Source organism: Tachyglossus aculeatus, unplaced genomic scaffold, assembly GCF_015852505.1.
Source record: "Tachyglossus aculeatus isolate mTacAcu1 unplaced genomic scaffold, mTacAcu1.pri scaffold_124_arrow_ctg1, whole genome shotgun sequence".
Taxonomy (NCBI): domain Eukaryota; kingdom Metazoa; phylum Chordata; class Mammalia; order Monotremata; family Tachyglossidae; genus Tachyglossus; species Tachyglossus aculeatus.
The window spans coordinates 1,286,339-1,295,467 of record NW_024044853.1 but is presented as its reverse complement, the minus strand read 5'-3'; the positions used below and the strand labels follow the sequence as shown (position 1 = coordinate 1,295,467).

The following is a 9,129-nucleotide window of genomic DNA, read 5'->3' as shown; positions in this document are numbered from 1 at the left end:
TAGCCATTCACCTGTGGAATCCCGATCTAATATCTGAGACAGTGCAGCCTCCCAACTGTCACAGCTCTGGGTGATTTTATCCAGTGTTCTGACCAAATTTTCAATTAGATGATCTTCTAATAATAATAATAATGGCATTTATTAAGTGCTTACTATGTGCCAATCACCATTCTAAGCGCTGGGGAGGATATAAGATGATCAGGTCGTCTCACGTGGCACTCACAGTCTTAATCCCCATTTTTACAGATGTGGTAATTGAGGCCCAGAGAGCTAAAGTGACTTGCCCAAAGTCACACAGCCGACAAGTGACGGAGCCGGGATTAGAACCCATAACCTCTGACTCCCAAGCCCGTGTTCTTTCCACTGAGTCACACTTCGTTCTCTAGACTGCTAGTCTGTTATGGACAGGGAACGTGCCGGTTGATGTTGTTGTATCATACTCTCCCAAGATTTTAGTAGAGTGCTCTGCACATAGTAAGTGCTCAATAAATACTTTGGACTGATGTTTAATAACAATAACTTAGGAGTCAAACAATCGTATTTACTGAGTGCTTACCGTCTGCAGAGCACTGCACTAAGCACTTGGGAGAGTATAGTATAACAATGTAACAGACACATTCTCTGTCCACAGTGAGCTTACAGTCTGGAGTGGGAGACATGCATTAATATAAATAAATTATGGATATGGGCATAAGTGATGTGGGGCTGGGAGGGGAGTGAATAGAGAGAGAAAGTCAGGGTGACACAGAAGGGAATGGAAGAAAAGGAAAGGAGGTCTTAGTCAGGGAAGGCCTCTAGGAGGAGATGTCCTTCAGCAAAGCTTTGAAGAGGTGGAGAATAAGGCACACGCTTAGGGTAGTTACGACCCTTGAAAGAAGGGGTGTAAAAGACTGATACAGATCCCATCCAACTGCTCAGATCCATCTCCTCTCAACCAACAATCAATCCATTCATCCATTCATTCATCCATCCAGAAGTCCATCACCGCAATTCATTGAGCAAATCTTGTGTACCAAGTGCAATAGCCAGCTTTTTGGAGACTTCGTGACCTGCCCCACCCAGAAGACCAAGGGGAGATGGAGGTCAGAGCCCCTCAGATCCACGCTGCCCTGGTGAAAGTGACTTTGGTGGAGGGGGGTGTAGGGACAGGGAGGGACAAGGAGGTGAACGGAAGAGTCGGAGCCCATCTAGAGAGATGCTCACACTAGGGATCTATGTTGGCGTTCAGAACAGGGCTGCGTCCCCCGATCAAGCAGGGGATTTGCAGGATGGGGGCATTGTACACTGCAGTGACCCCAACCATCACAAATCCCTCCATCCTGATTGGCTTATATAGACCCCAGTGCTTAGTATAGTGCCGGGCACATAGTAGGAGCCTAAGAAATACCAATATTATTATTATTATTATTATAATACACTGCCTAACCATGGCTACCAGGCTGCTGCCTGCCGGGTATTGGCACTGTGGCAGAGCACTGGCAGTTCGGATAAGTTTACAGTCTACCCAGGCGCTCTGACGGTGCTCTGCACACAGTAAGCGCTCAATAAAACGATTGACTGAACGAATGAATGGCTCTTACACCCATGCTGTTTCCGTTACATCACACTACTTCACAAGTCACAGTGCTGATAAAACATTCACTCTCAGAAAGGAAAAGTAGCAGGTCGGACATATAAACCTTATTCAGAAGAAGATAATGATATTAAGGAATGCAACATAAGGAGGGAACATTTCCACATAATGTGAGACTGATAGATTTTGGAGCGTTTCAATGGTCTGGGAAGGAAACAATATTTTTGTTAATTATGAAGGTTAAATGACTTACCCAAGAGAAGCCGTTTGGACAAGTGGATAGAGCTCAGGCCTGGGAGACAGAATGACCTGTGTGATGATCCCGGATATGCCACTTGTCTACTATTGGACCTTGTACAGGTCACTTCATTTATCTGTGGTTTCAGTTTTCTCTTTTGAAAAATGGGGATGAAGACTGAGCCCTTTGTGGGATATAAATTGTGCCCAACCCGTTAGCTTGTATCGACCCCAGCACAATGCCCTCTGATGTGGGGTTGTCCATCTCACACTGAATGTATCAGACGTCACTCCGAACCCTGTGAAAGCCTCCTTTCAGCCAGAAAAGACAACTGGTCACATACACCCCTCCGTAGGGTGCCTTAATGAGGTGAGCGATGGCAATATGAACACAAGGAGACTTTTTTTTCCAGAGAAAAGGGCGGGAAAATCTCCCCTTTATGACTCTCTCGATGGCCGCCTTCATGCCCCTGTTCCTCAGGCTGTAGATGAGAGGGTTCAGTGCGGGGGGAACCAGGGCGTAGAACACGGATACCAGCAGGTCCACTGTTGAGGGGGAACGTGACAGAGGCTTCAGGTAAGCACAGAAGCAAGTCACGATGAAGAGAGTGATGACACCGAGGTGAGGCAGGTAGGTGGAGAAGGTTTTGTCCCGGCACTCGGCGACCGGCATCCTCAGAATGGCCTGGAAGATGCGCACATACGCGATAACAAAAGAGACGAAGCAGACGCTGTCTAACGCTGTATCGACAGTCACCCTCATATCGATGGTGACGTGGTCCTCGGAGCAAGGAATCTTCACCAGGGATGGGACGTCACAGAAGAACTGCTGGACGACGTTGGACCTGCAGAAGGACAGAGGGAACGTCGAATCCGAAAATCGGACCCTTAACAACCCTCCGCTGAGCCAGGAGGCGGCAGCCACCTTCTCACAGGCCCCTCGGTCCATGATGACCTCCTAGTGTAGGGGGCGGCAAATGGCTGTGTATCTGTCATAGGACATCGCCGTGAGGAGAAAATACTCCGAAGCGGCAAACAAGATCACCAGTAAGAGCTGAGCCACACAGTCCAGGAAGGAGATGGAGCTGTTATTAGTCAAGGAGATGGCGACGGATTTGGGGATGGTGACAGAGATGAGACAGAGGTCGAGGATAGACAGGTTACTGAGGAAGAAGTACATGGGAGTGTGGAGGCACCGGTAGAAGGCAGTGACGGCGACGATGAGTAGATTCCTCATCATTGCTGCCAGGTAGACCAGGAGGAACAGAGTGGCATGGACCAGCTGTAGCTCCCGGACTTCCGAGAATTCCAGCAGGAGGACTCTCGTCACCGTGGAGATGTTGGGCATTTTGGGGAGGCACCATTGACTTTCTGCAGTGGATGAGGGAAGAATCAAAGTTAGAGTCCATTGATGGGATAAGTGAAGAAACTGACAGGACATTTGCTGGAGATTCTCTATGGAGAGGAGACAGTCATTGAATTCAAAATAGTCTTTGAGTTCTTTACCCGGCAGGGATAAGGAACGATCCAGATTTTCACGTTATTTTGGTCAATTTAAAGGGAATTCCTGAGATTGTCTCCCCTCTGCCACCACAACAGAGTTGGTTGACACATTCCCTGCCAACATCGAGTTTACAGTCTGGAGGGAGATCTTTCTGTATCTTCGTCTTCAACCCTCCCCACTGCCTGAACTTGTTTTCTGCTTCCAGTACCCAATACTTGGCGTGCACACACATACACACACAGCTTCTAGCACAGGGAACCTGATTGCATCATCTCTCATAAGGCGGAAAATGAACTCGTTCATTCGTAGTTATTGAGCACTTACTGTGTGCAGAGCACTGTACTAAATGCTAAGGAGAGTACAATAGAATCATAAAGTCACAGTCACTGCCCACAACAAACTTACAGTCTAGAGGAATACCGGATTGTAGTTGGGTTGATTTCACTGGCTTCAGTGCCATCCTCCTGTTCTAACTCTCCTCCTCATTATCAGCTCTCCTCAACCAACCCTGCAAAAAGAACCTGCTTACCGTGACTCATTTTCGATGTTTCCTCCTCCCACCTATGGCTCCCACCCTTCCTTTGGCCTTGAAATCCACCCTTTTCAATTCCCCAGCCTGAAGATATCCCACCGTCGAAAACTGTCTAGAATTCCACCTTCTCGAGGAGGATTTACCTAAACCATTTCTTCCCACCATCTGTCAGGGACCATCTCCAGACTTAATTCATCTCCAGACCCTCGGGATATTGATGCTGAAGGTAAAGCTCTTTATTCTAGACTGTAAGCTCCTTGAGAAAATATGTCTACCAACTCTGATTGTATTCCTACAAGCATTTAGTACAGTGCTCAGCACACAGTAAGCGCTCAATAAATGTCTCCTATCAGTTGACTGATTAATGTCTGCTTTCCCACTAGACGGTGAGCTCCTTGTGGGCCGGGAACATGTTTACCAACTCTTTCATATGGTGCTCTCCTCAGCACTCCGTTTAGTGCTCTGCACACATTAAACATGCACAAATATAATTATCAAGCACTAATAATAATAGCGATAGTATTTGTTAAGCCCTTACTATGTGTCAAGCACTGTTCTAATCGTTGGGTGGGATAGAAGGTAATCAGATTGTCCCACGTGGGGTAACAGTCTTAATCCCCATATGAGGTAATGAAGGCCCAGAAAAGCGAAGTGACTGGCCCCAAATCACCCAGAAGAGAAGCTGCCTGGCCCAGTAGAAAGAGCATGGGCCTGGTCTCTATTTCCAGCTCTGCCAATTGCTTGTTGTGTAACCTTGAGCAAGTCACTTATCTTCTCTCTGCCTCACTTCTACGGCTCTTCCTCCTGCTCAGACTATGAGCCCCATGAGGTACAGGGATTGTGCCCAACTTGTTCAATTTGCCCAGTTCTTAGAACAATGTTTGACACATAGTAAGCACATAACAAATACCATTTAAAAAAGAGGGAGAGCCGTTATTAGAACCCAAGGCTTCTGACTCCCAGCCCACGCTTTGTCCACTAGGCCACACTACTTCTCTCTTGCATTCCCCCAAGATTTGGGCGGGGGGAAGTCCTGTGAGGAGGAATTGGTGCTGAAGCATCTGGCTGGTGCAGTCTCGGTCATACCCTCTTGTCCCTGCTCGGAGGTTTGAGCTGATGGTTGAAGTCACTACGGCCCGGGGCTGACGTCATGCCATAACGTCCTAGCCTGGCAGCCACGGTAGCCGGGGTTTGGGAGGTGAATGGAGGGGGCCAGGGGGCCACCATAGGGGCAAATCTTTCTCTCTGCTTGCGTACGTAGTCCTGGTTCCAACTACACCCTGGACACTGTGTATGAACGTCTTCCCAGAATGACCCTCACACTCACATCGATTAGCCGTATGGTCCTGCCCTGTCCCTCCCAAACCATGATCACACTCATCGGGCCATCGTGGGGCTGGGGGAGCCCTGACCAGCCCTGGGCTGGACTTGTCCCCCCTCTCTCCTCGGACGCCTGTATGTCCCTCGCCTCATCTCTGCTGTCCCGTGGACACTGAGACATGCTTTCCAGACAAGGCCCCCGACCCCTTAGATAAAGTCACCAATTTACTGAGCTCCCCGGAGGACCGAATCACGGCGGCTCGGCCCCACAGTCTTTGAGTCCCCACAGGAATGAGTATCCGGTGATGGCACCTGTCTGCAGGGTTCCCATGGCAACGACATCTGGGGGGAACGGATGGGGACCGTCCAATGAGAGGGGGCGAGCCCGGCCGGCGGAGGGGCAGGGCCAGCGCCGCGGCCACCATGGAGAACTTCACGGCGTTGTTCGGGGCCCAGGGGGAGCCGCCGCCGCCGCCCCCGGCCCCGCTGGGCTTCGGCCCCGGGAAACCGCCGCCGCCGCCTCCAGGCGCAAGCTCCGGCACCGGGCCGCCCCCGACGGCCGCCCCCGCCCCGCCCGGGGCCTACAAGACCGCGCCCGGGTGTGGGCCCTTCTACCTAATGCGGGAACTGCCCGGCAGCAGCGAGCTGACGGGCAGCACCAACCTCATCACGCACTACAACCTGGAACACGCCTACAACAAGTTCTGCGGGAAGAAGGTGAAGGAGAAGCTCAGCAACTTCTTGCCCGACCTGCCCGGCATGATCGACCTGCCCGGCTCCCACGACAACAGCAGCCTCCGCTCTCTGATCGAGAAGCCGCCCATCTGCAGCAGCTCCTTCAAGCCCATCACGGGCACCATGCTGACGGGCTTCCGCCTCCACGCCGGCCCGCTGCCGGAGCAGTGCCGCCTGATGCACATCCAGCCCCCCAAAGAAGAAGAACAAGCACAAACACAAGCAGAGCCGCACCCAGTATCCCGTCCCCCCAGCACCTGTATATATATGTATATATGTTTGTACATATTTATTACTCTATTTATTGATTTATTTTACTTGTACATATCTATTCTATTTATTTTATTTTGTTAGTATGTTTGGTTTTGTTCTCTGTCTCCCCCTTTTAGACTGTGAGCCCACTGATAGTAGGGACTGTATCTATATGTTGCCAATTTGTACTTCCCAAGCGCTTAGTACAGTGCTCTGCACATAGTAAGCGCTCAATAAATACGATTGATGATGATGATGATGATTCCTGCTGTTAGTGACCATTTGGGTCAACGGGTGGGCGCTTCAGCTTCTTCCATTTTTCTTCAATGATACCTATTAAGCACTTACCATGTGCCAGGCACTGTACTAAGTCCTGGGATTCGATACAAGCTAATCAGGTTGTCTATAGTCCCTGTCCCAAATGGCGCTCACAGACTCAACCCCATTTTCCAGACGAGGTAACTGAAACCCAGAGAAGTGAAGAGACTTGCCCAAGGTCCCACAGCAAAAAGATAGCAGAGCCGAGATTAGAACCCAGGTCATTCTGTCTCCCAGGTCCATGGTCTATCGACTAGGCCACATTGCTTCTCTGAGTTTCATCTTGTTCATGACCTCAAACAATCGGTCACTTAGTCGTATTTTTTGATGTCTTCTGATTGCAAATCTAGAGAGAACGAGAAAGCCCAGGTCATTCTGACTCGCAGGTCCACGCTCTATCGACTAGGCCACACTGCTTCTCTGAGTTTCATCTCGTTCATGACCTCAAACTATCAATCGGTCACTTAATCAGTTGTATTTTTTGATGTCTTCTGATTGCAAATCTAGAGAGAATGAGAAATGACTCTAAATCCAGCCTAAGACTCTCCGCCGTACTTGCTTGGGGAAATCAACCCAGAGAAGCAGCATTAGAAGCAGCATGGCTTAGCAGCAAGAGCCCGGGCTTGGGAGTCAGAGGATGTGGGTTCTAATCCCTCCTCCGCCACTTGTCTGCTGTGTGAACTTGAGCCTTCCACTTAACTTCTCTGGGCCTCAGTTGCCTCCTCTGAAAAATGGGGATTAAAAGTCTGATCCCCGCGCTGGACAACCTGATTACGTTTATCTACCAGCGCTTAGAACAGTGTTTGACACATAGTAGGCGATTAAAAAATGTAATTATTATTATTGTTATTGTTATTATCAGCTTGGGAGTGGCCGAGAGGTTCTGAGAACGGGGTGATGGGAAGGAATCACTGATACTGGCTGGCTGGACATGACAGAAAAATCCCTGGTTTAAGAAGGAATAGGTTGTAGCCTAGGGGTCGTCCTCTTCTATCTCAGAGCTGAGACATTTTACCAAACTGGGGTGAAGCGGTCACTGCATTCTCTATTCTGAATGGCCCTGTCCCCTTTCAAAATATTTCAGTGATGGAAAATGGAGAAATAATCAGTCAGCCCACTTTTCCTTCTCCTCAACTTCCAGTCCATCAGAGCACAGCTTTCCCCATCTTCAAAGCCCCTCTGTCATCCTGCCACTCCCAGGATGCCTCACACGATTCATTATTCTCTTCCCTAAATCATCTTCTCCAAACTACCAATCAGCATCTTAGACCACATCTCCATTTTTGCACTAAAACCCACTATTATAGTTTTGTACATAGTGGCTTTTATAAAATTTACTCTTGAAGTACAGAGTCATCTATTTACCATTCATTCCATTCCCTTCTTCGTCCTATAATTAATTCTGTGTACTTCTCCCCTGTTAGGTTTTAAGCTTTTGGAAAGCAGGGATGGTGTTTATTTTGATCTCTCTGAAGGTTTCAATCCTGTAATTTACACCCAGGATGCATTCAACAAATATTGACTGATGGATGGATGAATTGATAGATGGTTGGATGGATGGGTGGAGTATCTGCTGTGTGACCTTAGGCAAGGCATTTCACTTCTCTGTCCCTCAATTATTTCATCTGAAAAATGGGAATTGAGACCGCGAAAACGATGTGGGATAAGGACTGTGAAAAGCCTGATTAGCCTATATCCGTCCCAGCACTTACTACAATGCCTGGCACATAGTAAGCACTTAAAAATACCACTATTATTATGGATGGATGGATGGATGGATGGATGGATGGATGGATGGATGGACGGAAGGATGGATGGATCGACAGACAGACGGGTGAACAGACAGATAGATGGATGGATGGATGGTCAGATGGATGGATGGATGGATAAAATAATGGATTTGAGGTAAGGATATGATCAGTCAAATTCACTCATTCATTGATTCCATTGCATTTATTGAGGGCTTACGGTTTGCAGAGCACTGGACTAAGTACATGGAAAGTACAGTTCAGCAATAGAGGTAATCCCTGCCCACAACGGGCTCCCAGTCTAGAAGAGGGGAGACAGGCATCAAAACAAGAAAACAGGCAGTCAAATGTGGGGAAACGTTTGCGCGATTGCAGCCCTTCTCCCTTGTCACCCTCCGATTTTCTGATTTTCATAACCACCAGGAATGATCTTAAAATATATAGAATTACTATTACTAATAGTAGTCATATCAACATTATCATTATTGAATTCATGAAGAATTTGTTTGCAAAAGACTGACAATGCTGGAGTAGAAACAAACTAATCAGATCGGAAACATTTTCTGACCCACGGGGGCTCAGATTGTAAGAGAAAGAGAGGGCACATATTGAATCCCGATTTTACAGAGAGGCCGAGAGAGGTTACATAGCTGGACCAAGGTGATCAGCAGGCCGGTGGCAGAAACCGGGCAAACATTTCCAATCTCATGTCTCCCAGCCACATGCTCATTTCACTAAGTCAATGATGCCGCCCAAAAAATCACTTGTCATTCATTCATTCATTCATTCCATCATATTTATTGAGTGCTTACCTTGTGCGGGGCACCATACTAAGCACTTGGAAAGTACCATTCAGAATAAACAGAGACGATCACTCCCCACACCGGGCTTACAAAAACATCTTATCAGC

General features: G+C 48.3%; 2 pseudogenes; one reads left to right on the top strand and one right to left on the bottom strand.

The window, feature by feature from the left end:
• Positions 1–2,090: 2,090 nt before the first annotated feature.
• On the bottom strand, positions 2,091–3,158 carry LOC119922803 (annotated as a pseudogene).
• Positions 3,159–5,589: 2,431 nt separating this feature from the next.
• On the top strand, positions 5,590–8,648 carry LOC119922802 (annotated as a pseudogene).
• Positions 8,649–9,129: the final 481 nt, after the last annotated feature.